A 16,899-nucleotide genomic window follows, 5' to 3' on the forward strand; every position below is an offset into this window, starting at 1 on the left:
ATCTAAGTGTTCGTCGATGACTTTGACAGTAGAGGAAGAGGGAGCAGAGACAGCAGAGGTAACCATATTGTGAGAAATGTCACTTGTGACAAGAAAACAAACAAGACGAGAGTTTATATACTTTTTTCAGAACACGTTTATTGAATGTTTTTTCAAACATGAATACGAAAGACAAAAATACATAAAAGCCAAAGGCTTAAGTACAAGAATAAAAGGCACATGATAACCATTAACGTGGAATAAACACAAGTGTCTGTACAATAACATGTTTTGGGTAATGTTCTAACCAGTTCTATAGTAGGGGTAAGGTCACACAAGTGTCCTCCCGAAAGGGTCTTTCAGGTCTGTCCACGACAGTCCCGTCCTGGGTGACGGGTTCTTCTGGCACCGTCACTAACACGGGCTGAAAAGTAACTTTTTTCTTTGAACAACTCTCGTGCATACTGGGCCACTTCTTGGGTCCAAGCCTCAAAATCCCATTCTTTCCAGGCACGGACATCTGTCCAATGGGGATGTAAGTCACAAGCTACACACACATCGTCATACACGTCTTGGGTAGCTAAAAGTTGACGAATCTTTTTTTCCCGTAAAGGTCGAGAAGTATCCAGATGAAAACGCAAGGCTTTGAGCAAAAGGAGTTTTTCGTGACCATTTAAGGCCATTGAGGTGGTAAGTACTGATCGTAAAGAGTCCACAAGGAATCGGCTGGTAAACGAAATCCCAGAAAGCAGGTCACTAAGACAAACACCACTTGTCGACCCAAATTGAATGGATACAGTTCTTGTAATAATCGATGGTAATGATCCACGGTTTGAACATGGTCGTTGAGTTCCTTCCACGGAATCTGTTCAATAATATGTAACATAATCCGTGGCATGGCAACTTGATTTTATAGTGTCTTTGTTTCGGAAGCAATAAAGGTAATTTCTAACTAAACATGTTCGTTCTCCAATAGGGAATTTAAATTTTACATACTGTAACTGAAACGTCAGAGTTTGTCTAGATGTTTCGTCTTTCTCTAAGCAGATTCCATGTAACAAATGTTGGTAATCCTTTAACTCGTCTTCCTCAATACGTTGCAGTAAGTGAATCTCGAAGTAACCAAAATTACGAACGTCTAGTTCATCATCATTCACAAACTGAAAATGTTCAACAAGGTCTGAGCACTGAAAAAATTTCTGACGAATCAGTCCTCTTATACCATTCAGGTACCAGTGGTTAAAGATCTGGTGACGTAACGGATGCAATTGTTCTTTACGTTTCACTTGTATTTTGACCAGTTCTCGGTAAATCCTTTCTCTCAACTCCTCAGGCAAGCCCAAAATGTTCTCTTGTAAAGTATCCATAAGTATATACACTGTTTTTGGAATCCTTGGGTGGTGGCCAATAGCCTCGTTTACCTTTGTGCCTGATGTAATATCCACTCATAATCAGTCTTCTTATACTTTGGAACAGAGCATAATTTAAAAACGGTTGAATAACTTTGCGTTTGCGTTTCACTTGTATTTTGATCAGTTCTCGGTAAATGCGTTCTCTCAACTCCACAGGCAAAACACGAATGTTCTCTAGCAAAGTATCCATGAATAGGTCATACTAAATCCTCTTTGGTCTAACACAAGAAATGTACTCTTTGCACAAACATGGTTTTACTTCAGTGTCGAATTTAAATCGTTTAGTCACTAATCTACACATTACAATTCGTTCAGAAGTTTCTTCTTTCACTAAGTTGACATTGTGTTCAAGATGTTGGTAATTCGTTAACTCTGCCTCTGGAATTCGATGCAGTAAGTTTACAATGATGTAGTAGATAGAATCGTCCATACCAAACCAATCCTTTTTAAAACTAGGGGATCGTTGATCAATGTCTGTCCAATGGAACACTTTCAATTGAATCAGTCCTTGTATAGCCTTCAGGTACCAGTGGTTCAAACACCGGTGACGTAACGGATGCAATTGTTCTTTACGTTTCACTTGTATTTTCACCAGCTCTCGGTAAATGCGTTCTCTCAACTCCACAGCCAAGCACGAATGTTCTCTTGTAAAGTATCCATGAACAGATTATGGTAAAGTTACTTCAATGTCTCGGTCCCACTAAGGGTAAGTAATGACAATTCGGTGACCATCGAGCATGTTCTACGTAGGCCAAATCTTGCGGTTCCCAGTAATGAAATGACACACCGCAACTGAAGCACTTGACTTTATCTCCTTCGCCCAAGTAGAAAAATCCGGCTCTGGCTAATTCTTCGGGGGTCGGTCCTCCCAGATACTTAGGCCATTTTCCTTTGAACGATTGAAGACAATTTTCAAAGTCGCAGTATTCCGACAAAGGCACAGGAAACGAATATTCGTCTTTCATAGGTTCGTTTCGATGAGGGCTGGGTAACATGAACAGGAGTTTGCTCAGGGCTGGATGACATCCGTAAAGGGGTAGACGTGAAGGTGAACATTCCCCTTTAAAACGAAACTCAGTAAAATGTCCAAGAGGACGAGCGGCATCACTTTCGCATCCCACAGGTTTGGCACGCACAGCATCACTTTCCATGATAGGGGTAGGGACACTAAAGTTCCCATGATGCTTTACGCCATCGCTCAGGTCACAAGGTACAGCATCGTACCCATCGCAAGGCTCACAATCGCATTCCACTTCCGAAGTCTCACACTTGAATTGTGCCTTTCTAAACAACTTGTTTCGTGTTTCTCTGAAAGTATTCATCTTGTTCGCTCGGTCTTGGTAGTCACAATGAACTATCGATCTTGCCTAGGGTTCCTTTTTATATACAGACCAATACCGACGTGTCCATACGGTAAGGTGAAATGATTGGGAAGTCGCACTCGCTTCTGGTACACGATTTGATAGACTTTTTCCAAGGGCCGACTGACGATGTGGTGAGTGGGTAAACGTACAATCTTGTTCGGTTGATAGGTGGTCACTTTAAAGTTTCCATCCTCTCCCGATTGCAAGGCTTCTTTCAATACCCCAAAGTTGACCACACGACTGGTACGATAATTCAGAGTCAGTCCTTTCACTTTGCACGTCGTGTGCACTTCTCCTTGTTTGTCCCGGTATTCGTAGCCGTAATTTTTAGGACCGCCACTGACGAAACTTAGAATCATGTCGTCGGGATGCTCGTCTGTCCAGGCTCCTAAACGGTCTCCTTCGATGTTAGGGTGCTGTTGACTCGGGTGATGGATGTAAATGCAACTGTCCGTGTCAAAGTACAGGACGCGTTCTCCTAACAGTTCTAAAGCTTCGTACAATTTTAAGCGAGCATGAGCTGTCACGTAAGCCGCAATAATGACATTTCCAAAGGGGTCGTCTTGTACAAAGTCCAGATCTTCTTCGTAATTCACTAAAATCAAATCTTCGCGAACGACGTCCACGTGTTTCATGAATTTGGTTTTGTCGTGAATCATCTGGAAGTAGCGGGAAGGTTCTGTCAAATACTCCGTTTTGGGTAAACACGGTCGTTGTGCCATTTTACCCCACAAGCAATTTAACATCACTTTGGCAAACGTTTTTCTCGATGTGGTCTAAAGAGATGCCTTCTTGTTCATAGTATTTCTCTTTGAATTGTATTTGGTCTTCGGGAGTGTGACACCAGGAAGGATAGCCGCTGGCTTCTTGTTTCAGTTTCAAAAAGGCATCCACGTAGTCGGCGAAAATACCTTTCTGACTGGGATCACCCTTGTGGTATTGTTGTGTCTTGGGAAAGTGGCAAATTTCGTACACTTCTAACAGTTGGTATCCCATGTCCAGAGCTTTGAACAATTCTACGCTGACCCAGGTTCCCGTCAAGGCACGTTCTTCCTGGGTGTGCTGACAAGGTTGGTCTTGGTTGCACGTTTCGGCACAAGTACGGCACAATGGAAACATCAGTTTGCCTTGACAATGGTGAGGTAAGACGGGATGGTATAGGTTCGTGGGAGGCAAAACTTTACACTTGATCAAGTCTTCGTATTGTCGAATGTTTTTCAGGTCGATGTGTTCCGTGAACAATTGCGGGTGCCCTACAGGAAAGAGACAATATTTGCACACGTAGGGATACAGCAAACACACGTCCAAGTATTTGATTTCTTCTCCTTTCTCTTCGTCGGCTTGGTACAGCAAACAGGTGGCATTGGTCCTTCCTCCGTACAAACTATCCCTCGGGTTCAGCGGGTCCATGAACTGGTAACTTTCCACGAGGCGTTTAAACTCGGGATCGGTTTTCATACGGTGATCGTACTCGTGTTCCCACATTTCCACCACTTGGTATCCTTGCTGTTCCAACTTTAGGTGCCGCTGACAAGTGTCCTGGTACAAGTCTTCCATGGTTCGTTGCAAAAACTGATTTTTAGTGCTACGGTCAGGGTAACAGACGGGACATCCGTGAAATAAGCAACCGTTAAACTCGTACACGATCTTAGGGTTTTCTAAGTCCCAGCCATCGACCGAATACGTTCCGATGGTCTTTTCGCCTCCTCCGTTGCAGGCATGCTGATTCCATTTGTCTTCCTTGTCGCACAAGTAATGTAACCAACGTAGGGCTTTGACCGAGTATTGACGTTTGACAAAGTTGGTCGTTTGAGGGCTGATGACAGCCACGGTGTTTTCAGGCATGAATCGTTGTCGATACACTAAGGAACACGCTTTGGCAATGGTGCAAGCTTCTTTCAAAGGATCGACCACTCCGTGTTCCATGAACAGTTCTCGAAATTTTCCACAGCAACGCCGTAAAATGTCCACGTCGGAACGACAATACTTTAGCATTTCTTCCTGAAAGTCGAAAGGGTCCGAGGCGTGAGCCTGGTACCAAGCGTAGAAAGCTTCTCGTTGTTCGGTACGCATGTTGTCGGGGTCGTAATAGTGAGCCTCGGGCAAATGGGGTAGAACGGCGTGTTGATTGGCTTCCGTATTGAAAAAGTGTGGAAAGTACCCTTTAGCCATTTCTGTCATTCCAAACGTTTTATGCATTCGACTCAAAGGCATGGCCAAATAGCTCATCGAATCTTTAAACTGTACTTGTCCCACTTGCATGAAAATGATCTTGGCTCCGTTCAAAGTCACTTTAGGACGCTCGGTGCCTTGTTCCGTATAGTATCTCAAAAGAAACTGTCCATCGTATCCGGAGAAATTGTGAGCCATCACCGTGGCATGACGATGACAATCTCCGTAACGTTCGATGTCCTCTTGGCTCCACGTCTTGTCGATGGGGTCTAAGACCCATTGTGCAAAATCGGCTAACGTGTTCGGTCCCCGAAAGATTTTTTCACGCCCTCCAGGAATCTTGCTGCAGAGAGGGCAATGACTGAAGATAGGTTCTTGAATGCACTTCTCGCACGCTTGATGAGCCACGCAGAGATTAGGAATGTGAATGCCGGTCTCTTGCATGCATTCGAAATCGAAAAAGATGAAATTGCCTTTCTTCTTGTGACAGTCCTCTTTGTCTGGTGGGGGTTGGTATTTTTGCACGTAGCATTGGTGTTCCAAGTCCACGATGTGGTGACAATTGTGACATTTTTTCTTTCCTCGACATACGTGTGCCTTGGCATTATTGGTACATATGCCTTGTCCACACGTTGGGCACAATCTCAGGAGTTGACAAGCACATTTCTGCTGTGAACCTTGCGTCTTCAAATGTTGTTGGTAACAGGTAGGGCTGACAAACGTGCGCAGACAAGTTGAACAAGGCACTGGTCCTTCGCTCAGACAGGGTGGAGAGGCCAAACATCCTGGGCATTTCATTCCACAATGCTTGTGTTGCTCTCGATTGTTATAACCATAATCACATTTCTCACAGTAATACATATATCCCAGGAATCCGGTGATGGTGGTAATGGTATCGAAATGTTCATCGTGACAATAGACATGAATGTATTTTCCGTCCTTAAAATCGTGGCCTCGAAACAACAGAGGCCCGCGCATTTCTTGAGGGTGTACTTTCAAGGTGTAGCGTGGAGCTAGGTCATCTTGCAATTTTTGCATCTCAGGAATGCCACAGGGTGTGTCTTTGGACAGTCCGGCTTGTTGTAACAGGAGTTCTGCTTCATTTCGTTGTTTGGCTCGATCGGATCGTTGAATAGTTTTCCAGGTTCTTTTCCATTCTACCGTGTCGTTCTTGTTGGCATAGGTTCGTCCCACCACGATGGCACGGGCTAAACACATCTGGTCATGAGTGTTGTTAATTCGGACGAGACTCTTTTTGGTGTTGCGAAGGTCGTCCACCAATAACATCTTTTTGCGTCCAGTCCCTTGAGGAGGAGAGACGTGGGTCATGTCCAGTGTGGCTTTACCATCGGTGATGTCAAACTGATCATTAGATTGTTGTACGTGTTGAATCTTGTCCATGACTTTGGAAGCGGTCAATTCTGCAGGGGTGCTAAACTCGATCCAAACAGGGGATTTCAAACCGTCGTGTTGTATGGAAAGTCTCAAGCGATCATCTTCTTTGGGTTGACATTGTCGCTTGAGTGCGGTGAGCAAAGAATCCCACACCCCAGTGATGAACACTTTTGCTTTCTCTAACGGTACTTCAGCCTTGAAATCTTTAAACTTCACTGTGTATTTGTAAGCCGTGGTTCTAAATTTTCTAGAGGAGCGCTTTTCGGTCTCTCGAATGGAATAGTATTTTTCAGGGTTGACTAAGGGTGGTGAACTTGGTTTAGAGGTTTCAAATTCTGGTTCACTCATGTCCTCTTTAAAATCACTGGCATGAATTTGTGTCAAGATTTCAGCTCTGGTACGAGGCGATAGATCACGTTTCTGCCTCTTACTTTCTTCTTCTTCATCTTTCTTCTTGAATGAATAGGATCGTTTCATCTTGAGTGTAAAACGTCAAATGACTCAAGTTTAAACACCATAGACTAATTTATAGTCATGGCAGACCAGCGTATATAAAAGGGTGTGTGTCTTGTCCTTTCACTATTCATTTCACTCTCAAGCCGAGCACAACGATGGAAGAGACTAGCCAAATCGAACGTTTCGTCAGAGCTTTGCGAGGGGTCATTAGAAAATTCTCTTCAGACCAGCCCACGGACTACTCTCCATCCTTTCGAGATAAAAGTCAAGATACTTGCTATATCTCTCAGAAGAAAGGGCATTGGTCTTCAGAGTGTCCAGACCGTCAAAAAAGAAAAAAAAAACAGGGGCTAAAAAAGACAAAAGTCAAGATACCTGTTATTATTGTAAAGAAAAAGGACATTGGTCTCCAGATTGCCCAAAAAAGAAACAAGGAGTCAGAAGAAAAAAAGGATTCTTCTGAAGAAGAGAGGGATTCTTCTGAAGAAGAGAGGGATTCTTCGGAAGAAGAGAGGGATTTTTCAGAGGAAGAAAGCAGACAGGTGAAGAAAAAGAAACAGGAGAAGAAAAGAAGAAGGGAAGAAAGTGAGGAGGAAGAAGAGGGAAAGAGTGTGAAGATGAAGAAATTCAAAACACAGAGAGACTAAACAAGGAGAAAGAAGAAGTCAATGAACTTTTTATTAAAGTGTTGTGTTGTGAATTGTGAATTGGATTGTAACAATGGATAAAAGAATAAATTAATGATATAAGGTAAGTGTCTTTGAGTTTTGATTTTAAAATAAGAACGTACACTCATGCACTCATACAAAGATACGTACTATAGGGGGTAAAATGGGTTGGTTTTTTTTTTGTTTTTTTTTTGAGTTATTGGCAAATTGAAATTGTATTTCTTTTCGAGAAATGTGGGTGGCCCTGAAAAGGGCCTTTTTATTTCGGTGCAGGGGTGAGTTCAAGCAATCAACTTTAGCTGCCTTAAGCCTTTGCCACGGCCAAGGCCTACTTCTGGACTGCGTAATGTTGATGATCATGATTGGGTTGAAATCACTAAGGGTGGTACGGTAGGCTTAGTCACAGGGTTAACGTGTTTAGCTCGGGAAGGTCGTATTCTCTTCGGTCGTAATAAAGAAGTCTGATACATTTGTTTCAGACTTCTTAATTCCGCTAAAATGTCGAACAGTACCGTGACCGTTTGATTTTCACCCTCTTGTTTCTTTGCTGCTACTTCTTCTTGCTGTTGTTGCTGTTGTTTTTCTCTTACCTCTTCTTCTTGCTGCTGTAGGAGAAAAGCTTGTTCCGCTTCCTTTTGTCGTTGTATAAATTTCTCCAATTCTTCTTTCTGTCTCTGTCTAAAATTCTCCACTTGCGGTAATGAAGAAGGTAACGAAGGTTCCGGAACAAATTCTTGCGAGGTAAGAAAATCCACAAAATCCCAATTCACCTCTTCTGAAAGTAAGTCCGGGTTCCCTTGGGCAGTCTCCCCTGCTGGTGCACCCCAATGAATCGTTTTCTGAGTTTCCGTCATGTTGAATCACTGTCGCATAGATTGACTGTACACAAGCGCTAGCGAATCTATATAGACCACGTGACGTCACAGACTGCTCTCTTCGGATTGGATGCGGGCTGACTGAATTTTGTAACGCGTGTTCGGATTGGTGAATGAACTCAATCCGTTTCAATCCTTCCTCTACCTATAAATAAGCGCAGTTCACTGCATTGATTCACCTGTTCTCGTCGCTTCAAGATGTGGACCACAGTCGAATCATCCACCCTTGTGTCTTCAGTGATGTTTAGGACGGACATGCTCATGTATGTCCGGTCCAAGTGGACCGTTGTCGACAAGTCAGACACCAGTCTGTGGATACGAAGAGTGTACGTAGAAAGACAAGGTTGCCTCAAGAGGACACTGATTTATGGCCCTCGAGTAAGACGCAGCTTGAGGACAAGAAGATGCAGCAGATGCCCTTTATGTTAATGGATACATTAACATAAACCCAAAGACCCTTTTCAGGGCCACCCATATTTCTCGAAAAGAGAATGACTTTTCAATTGCCTACCTCCTTTTTTTAAAAAAAAAATTTAAACAAAAAAAAAAATCCCATGTTCAATTCCCCTTATCCCTAGACAAGCCCGAATTCTATTCCCCCATGTTAATTTCCCTTGTCGCTAGACAGACCCACACTATAGTTCCATGTTAAATTCCCTTTGTCGCTAGACAGACCCACGATTTATTCCCATGTTAATTCCCCTTGTCGCTAAAACGACCCACTATTTTTCTCCATGTTAAATTTCCCTTGTCGCTAAAACGACCCGGGGGGGGGGGGGGGTCTGTAATGCTAATTCCCATTGTCGCTAAAGTGACCCACTTCACTACTTTCGTAACGGTTAGGTGTACACGTTACATGGGATTTTAATATAGTGTTCACAATCCCAATGATACAAAATTACAATAGTCTGTCAAGATTGTACGGTACATTTGCTGGTTAGGAGGAAGACACATACTTTAATCGCTTTATTGTTTTGTTTTTATTACTTTATTCCTATTTGATAAAAAGCCTCGTTACCTTTTAATGAAAAATTTATATAGCTCATGGCATATAAATGATACAGCGTACATACGTACGTACACACACACACACACACAAATATATATATATATATATATATATATATATATATATATATATATATATATATATATATATATATATATATATATATATATATAACTGCTTCTCCTGAACACACCAACAGTATACCATTTCAACTATACACACATCACCGAAAAATGATGCCTCAAGGTCGCAAGTAGAGTCAGTCGAAGGAAGCAGACACAGAAGCTTCGCTGGTCAAGGTTCTGATATGATAACCCTATATACACCTTGGCGTATCTAGCAGATGCTTCTGTGCTTAGTATGTGAATTTCAAGCCACTGTGTCCAATCAAAATTAAGTTGTTTAAATCTGAACACTGTTCCAACATGATCAAGACAATGGGAGCACACAACTTGAATGGACTGATAAATAAGCAATTTTCCACCGCTGGTACGTGTTTGTACAAATATATTTTACTCAAATACACCTGTAATGGCTTCCCTCTGGTACGTAGTCATATTTTCAATGTGAAACTTAAAAATTATCCTTTTTAAGTCAATTGCCTCCGACCTTTTTCGGCCGATGTACAATAATACATTGCTGTTACACGCTATTGGATAGTTGGTATTACATACTAAGGAAGGCAACTCATGAAATCCAACAGATGTCGCTTGGATAAATCACTCAAATATCTGTTCGATCCGCCAAGATGTATGTAGGGTTATCATATCGAAACATTGGCTAGCGAAGATGCAAACTCCAGAAAGTAATTCTCATATAAATACACTATCATTCCGGATTCCTAAAGTAGAATATAGAGGTTATATAAGTACAAATATACAAAAAAGAGTGCAAAGTACTATCGGACACGAGGTACAACAAAATGTACAATATTATTTATTCATATTCCCTTGATATAGCGCTCAATTTTTATATAACATCCACTTGCCCATTGCCGCCATTTTTCAGTTTTATTCAAAGTTCCTGTACTGTTAGCATACATATAGCCATAATCTGGCAAACGCGACTAGCGACCGCTATTGTTGGGCTATGTGAAACCTCATGACCTGTACAGCCACTTGTGATTATTAGGTATAAACGTCTGCTTGATCCCTTGACGAATTTAATGACCGGTATTTTAAAAGACATATCACATTACCGTTGAACAAATGTATGTAACACATATATATCTACGCTTCAGTTCTGTCCATGAAAGATCATGTGTGTCACGTGTGATCCTCGGAGCTATTATTATACATCTCTCTCTCTCTCTCTCTCTCTCTCTCTCTCTCTCTCTTTATATATATATATATCCTCAGTCGAACTCGTCTCGTAATCTAAAGGTCGTCATAATCCACGGCCAGCCGTAGTCGACTGCAACCTGAAGAGGCACTTGGTTGGCTCCCAATTCATGGGAAAGATATAATCAACAGTGTGTCAACGTGCTTTCAAGACAACAGAAACAAACAATAGAAATATGTTTTGATCTTTGTACAGTTCTAGCAGGGAACAGAAATCGTGTAAGATGACTGTTGATTTAATGCAATGTGATATGTGAAACGTTTATTTTTGCAATATGTATATGTGAATTTAGCAGTCAATATTTTACAATACATAAAATAATCATAAGAAATTAAGGATAACTATACACGGTCCATTCTGTAATTCAACAATTTTTCTTGGAAATGTTATTATCCATGACAGGCATTTGTAAAGAAAGTAAAATTTCATCTTTTACTTGTACTTCTTTTTCTGTCAGTTTCTTCAATTTTAAAATACAAAATTGACACCAATGAAGATGGCGATTTTATGGTGGGGGTGGGTATTATCTAGGGCTCGTACCCTGTTTCTTTCCAGAGACAGTTAAAACTTCTACTGAAAGAGCAAGTTGCAAAGTACAACAGAGAGAGAAAACGTGTTTCCTTGATTCACTTATATTCTCTCATCGTCTTAATGTTATTGAAAAAAAAAGATAAATAAAATTCTATATATCAATCGATCATCTTCTGCTTGTCAATTTTCTTTTTTCATTAGTCATTTCAGAAATATTTATTTGGTAAAAGTAATGCATTTAAGATTTTATAAAGATGACAGGGTATCAGTTAGTCTTTTAAGACACATGTGCCCCACTTTCAATGAAAAATATATTACATCTGCTGTGTAGAGTGCTGAAAATTACATAATCTTAGAAAAACACTTTACCGTAGATGCTGCTGGTATATATATATATATATATATATATATATATATATATATATATATATATATATATATATATACTCTCAAAATACGTGAATTTCCGTCATTTCATTCCAATTTCATTATATCTTGTTCTTTTTACTCTTTCAAACATTGCAAAAAAACAGTCATACAAATGTTTTAAAACTTAGCTTTCCTTAGAAATAAAATGAACACAAACACAAGGGCTGATTTACAAATGGTCATCGTGTTTTTACAAAGAGCGACAATGCTTAACACGCCCCGTAGTCATTGAAATGTGCACACAAATCGAACTAGTGCTCAAATTTAAAAATAATTTTTCGTCATTAACAACTTACCCTTCTAGAGAGGTTCGAAACACGAAACTGATGGGATTCCTTATTATAAAGGGAGCTTATATACCGAATCTCAATATAAAAACTCTTAGAATGTTTATTTTTAAATATGGCATTTGAGTCTTAGTCCAGTTTTTTGTGCTCAAACAGTTTCATGATTTTTGGGCCTGGGGAGAATAGAGACGAATAGCATTGAAACTTTGTTTAGGATAAATGCGATGCTCTAAGTTTAAAATAGACAGTTTAAAAATATTAAAAGAAAATGTCCACAAATATTATGCTGGGTATACATAGAATCTTAATTATAATTGAATGTTTTATCCATGTGGATACATACACTCGGCATTTATTTTCTACCATACTTGTAAACGTATGTATTTACGATCACTTGAAGTTTTGCCAAGTTAAATTAAGCTGATAAACTGATAAAGGGTTTTAAGATAAGAAAATAAAACCCCACATAAAAATATAATTCGATCCTTCTGGCATAAACGGACGTTTACAACAGAGAACATTGAACAGGTTGTAAATTATTGTGACCATATATTTCATTAAATACATGTAAGAAGCTATTATTAATAATAATAATAATACTAATGAGGACTTTGTATAGCGCCTAATCTTTGGAAGCTCTAAGCGCTTTAGAACATTAGACAACACCTATAAGATAAAAAAAAAAACATATACTAATATTATTACGAAAACAAACACCATGAAATTAGAAGAAAAAAAATACAAAAACAAACATGCTGAGAATATTTCAGGTAGGAAACATTATTAGGTCTTTAAGTTTGTTCTTGCAGTCGAAATAAGTTAGTTTTGAGAGCCCTCTTGAATGTGATCACTGTCTCTTTGTGTCTATGTTCAGTGGGCAATTCATTCCACGTTGCTGGGCCCTGGTATGCAAATGAACGCCGTCCATATGACTTTGTTTTCATAGTGGGAATAATGAGTATACGATTGTCAGAAGAGGAGCGTAAGTATCTTGCTGGTGTTTACACATGGGTGAGGTCGGATGGGTATGTTGGATTAGAGTCCGACTGTGAAACGTAGCACAGAGAACAAATTTTGTGTTTGATTCTGGATCGAATGGATAGCCAGTATAGGGTACAGAGCAACGGGGATGTGTGCTCTGATCGTGGTACTCTAAGTATGGTCTGAGCAGCTGTGTTTTGAACTGTTTGAAGTTTCTGGAGTAGATATTGAGATAAACCAGACTGTATTAAGTTACAATAGTCCAGTCCTGAAAGTACCAATGAACACGAGTGTTTTAGTGGCATCAACTGAAATATATCTGCGAACTGAGCTGATGCGACTCAGCTCAAGATATGCAGCCTTGTATATATTCATGACATGTTGGTGCAATGTGAGAGTACAGTCCAGAGTAACACCTAGGTTTCGTATTGGTTGTGTGAATTTAATGTTGACATTGTTAATATTTAATATTTGATGTAAAAGATGCGAATGAGAAAGTCTTTTTGTTGTGATCAGAATGGCCTCAGTTTTATCATCATTCATCTGCAGCTTGTTACATATTATCCATGATTTCACATCAGAAATGCACCTCTCTACACCTTGGATGGTAGCATCAACTTCAGTTGGGTGGCTAGATTTGTATATTTGGGTGTCATCAGAGTACAATTGGTGAGACACTGGATGATGATCTATGACACTTGAGAGCGACTGAGTGTACAGAATGAAGAGAACAGGTCCGAGAAAAGACCCCTGTAGAACATCACAACATAGATCAACTGTGCTGAAGTGTATTCCATTTGCAGATACAATTTATGTCACGTTGACCAAATATGACTTGAACCACAGTAAGGCTGTATCATGAATGCCAAATACATGCTGGAGACGGTGAAGTAATATAGCATGGTCTATTGTGTCAAATGCTGCAGACAAATCAAGGAGGGTGAGGACTGTAATCTTTCCACTATCCAACGCAGAGAGAATATCATTAACTACTTTTAGAAGAGTAGTTTCAGTACTGTGGCAAGGGCGATATGCAGATTGTACATTGCTAAAAAGACCGTTTGAATTTAGATGAGATACAAGCTGGGATAGAACAACCTTTTCTAAGATTTTTTTACATGAATGGGAGATAGAAACTGTGCGGTAGTTCTTTAAATCGTTATGGTCTAGTGTTGGTTTCTTCAGCAGAGGCTTTACAATGCCAGATTTGAAAAATGATCGGAATTTCCCGGATGAGAGAAGGTATTAATACCATCAGTTAGTGAAATCAATACTGGATCTAAGCACTCAAGCAGCAGTGATGTTGGAATTGGATCAAGTTCACATGACTTTGGTGCACTCTTCGAAACGATTATACGTACGAAATCCACAGAGACAGGTTCAAATGATGCTAATGGTTGCCGATAAAATTCTGTATCCCAACTGTATGGTGACGACGAGTCAGTTGAAATTGTGGTGTCGAGCTTATCTCTAATGGTTTGCACTTCGTCATGGAAGAAATTTGCAAACATGTCTGGAAGGTCGACTGGAGAGAAAGTAGTTGGAAGTGGTGTTGATTTGTTCCTTGACATTAGCTTGTTAGTAATCTCGAAGAGCTCTTTGCAGCTGGAAGTTTCCATGATCTTAGTAGTGTAGTGGGCTGATTTCGCTGCATGGACTATATTTGTGACATTCTTCTTAGCGACTTCATAGATTTACTTATGAATAGTAAGTCTGGTGGAAACCCAGAACCTCTCAGCTTTACGGCGGTATCTTTTAGCAGTACGAAGCTGGTCCCTAACACTGCTATACCATGGATAATACTTTTGAATTGATACTCTGCACTTGGTAGCTGGGGCATGTTTGTCAAGTAATGAACGCAGACAGTTATCGAGTTGTTCTGCGGTAGGAGGTAAGCAAGTTGTTAGGTTAGCTTGGATATCGTGCATTAGTTTGGTTCTGTTTATCATACTGAGGTTTCTCTTAGTAGCAGATAAAGGTGGAGGGTTAGGAACTGATACGTCAAGATGGCATATAATGCAGAGGTGATCTGATGCAAGGTCATGGGATACCAGGGAGGACCCTAGAATGTTATCATCAGGTCTATGAAAAATCCAGTCTAAAATGTGACCATGACTATTAGTCAGTTAGTTCATGATATTAAAATTAAATGATTCATTAGCCTAAAATCGTTAATGTTCAATAATCAGTTTAGTTAGTAATGCGTCAGTTTTACTTTTTGACAAAGGCTAAATATTACGTAATCAAGATTTACATTGTTGCAGTGGAACGGTAAACTATGAACCAGCCATATGATGACGTTAGTTCTAAAACACCTCATATACCCAAAGATATCATTTTATCATGACGTCAATTCCACATCACGTCATATACCCAAATACATCTTTTTGTCAAGGGGCTTCTTAATAATATCAAGAAAGAATGAAATAATGTTCGATATAAACTTAGTAGAAGATAAGAAAGACGTGAAAAGAAAAATGTGGAATTGATAAAAATACAAACCAATGTCACAATATATACAGAAAGAGAGGCATAAAACGCGTTTGCTAGATAAAATGAACTACCACTGCATACCGTCTAATGTTGGATCACGTTTCCTAGGAATGGAAATAACTATCTGCCTTCGTGGAACTACTTAAAGAAGTGAAATAAAATCTAATGCGGAAAACGGAATGCTAATTCATTTTAAAAGAAACGCCTCATGACTATACCCACTTCCCTTTAACAAAGGCAGATCATGTATTCCCATCAGAGATAATGTAAAGTGAACAGTGGCATAGAGAGCCATGAGAATGATTGATCGACATGCAGCTTTTTATATTCGTTCTTTTTAAAACGAAGTCCTACCTAACTACCCACCCACCTTCCCATCTATCATTTAAAGTTTTGTGGGTTGAATACCAGTTTCATCACATGATAGGCTAAACATCGTGACTAGTATATTTGATCCCGAAAACCCCTGGGATTAATCACTAACCCATGGGAAGCTACTGGCAAGTATTCTTCACATACCCTCATTGTCTACCCCCGACTGGAACCTAGTAGACAGAGGTGACATGACATGATCTGTAGATGATGCAACTTAGACCTTAGACTACCTCCCCTCCGCTAGGGTAGGAACAGAAGGGCTTAAGAATATAAAATAATTGAATTGAGTATTCCATCCCATATATGGCATATTAGCAAAGAATATCAATGCAAATATAGTTATGGGAACCTAATTATGAGTTTCACTTAATAGACAGGAACAAACGGGTGCAAAAAATTATACCATCTATGGAAACCTTGTTATTTGCGGTCAGAGTAAAGTCATTATTGTTATTCACTACTTACTACCTATCTACTTTGCCTATGAGACTAAACCTATTGAACCTAATACACCTGTCCAAGTTTACCACATTAGCTTGAACCAAAATTTCTCCTTTTGAAAACTAAAATGTACAAGAGTTCAACATTGTATGACGTAGTTGGTTGCTACGTACAGGCAAATTATCTGCAATTGTTTGGTCGCTTGTTTATAACAACAGCGTTTGTCTGGGAACAGAAGGAGTGCACGAGGTAATTCAAAAAATTACATTTTTAAGGAATTTATGCACAATATGTAAGTATTAGTTCTTTGTTTATGACTTTACAAAAAAGGGCATGGTTTTGGTACGTCTTATTTTTTTATCATCAGTAACATTAATGTTACCTCTGCGCACGGGGACCCGACTGGCCGAGTGGTCTAGAGCGCTCACCGTTACGGATCACTGCCATCTCACCTCTGTCTGCGTGAGTTCGAGTCTCGGATTTGGCTAATGTGGTTATGTGAGAAAGCTTGCCAGTAGCTTCTCGTGGGTCGGTAGTTCTTTCCGGGGGTTTCCCGGGTTCTTCCTCTATCATTTATACTGGCGGCCATGTATAGCCTATCTTGTGCTGAAAAATGGCGTTAAACCCTACAACAACAACAACAACCTCTCCGCACAAATTTGTGAATCAATTGAGTTTGAAATCACTTCGT

At 40.0% G+C, this 16,899-nt stretch overlaps 1 long non-coding RNA gene across 1 annotated transcript in view; it reads right to left on the bottom strand.

Annotated features, from left to right (window-relative positions):
- The window catches only part of LOC149793931 (uncharacterized), a 42,355-nt gene extending 26,730 nt beyond the window's left edge, over positions 1 to 15,625 (bottom strand). The window contains exon 1 of the long non-coding RNA XR_016422905.1: positions 15,474 to 15,625. This is a non-coding gene — a long non-coding RNA (uncharacterized LOC149793931). The remainder of the gene's footprint in view (positions 1 to 15,473) is intronic.
- Between the last annotated feature and the right edge of the window lie 1,274 nt (positions 15,626 to 16,899).

The sequence above is a fragment of the Sinohyriopsis cumingii genome, chromosome 8, assembly GCF_028554795.1.
Source record: "Sinohyriopsis cumingii isolate HCF-2022 chromosome 8, ASM2855479v2, whole genome shotgun sequence".
NCBI lineage: Eukaryota > Metazoa > Mollusca > Bivalvia > Unionida > Unionidae > Sinohyriopsis > Sinohyriopsis cumingii.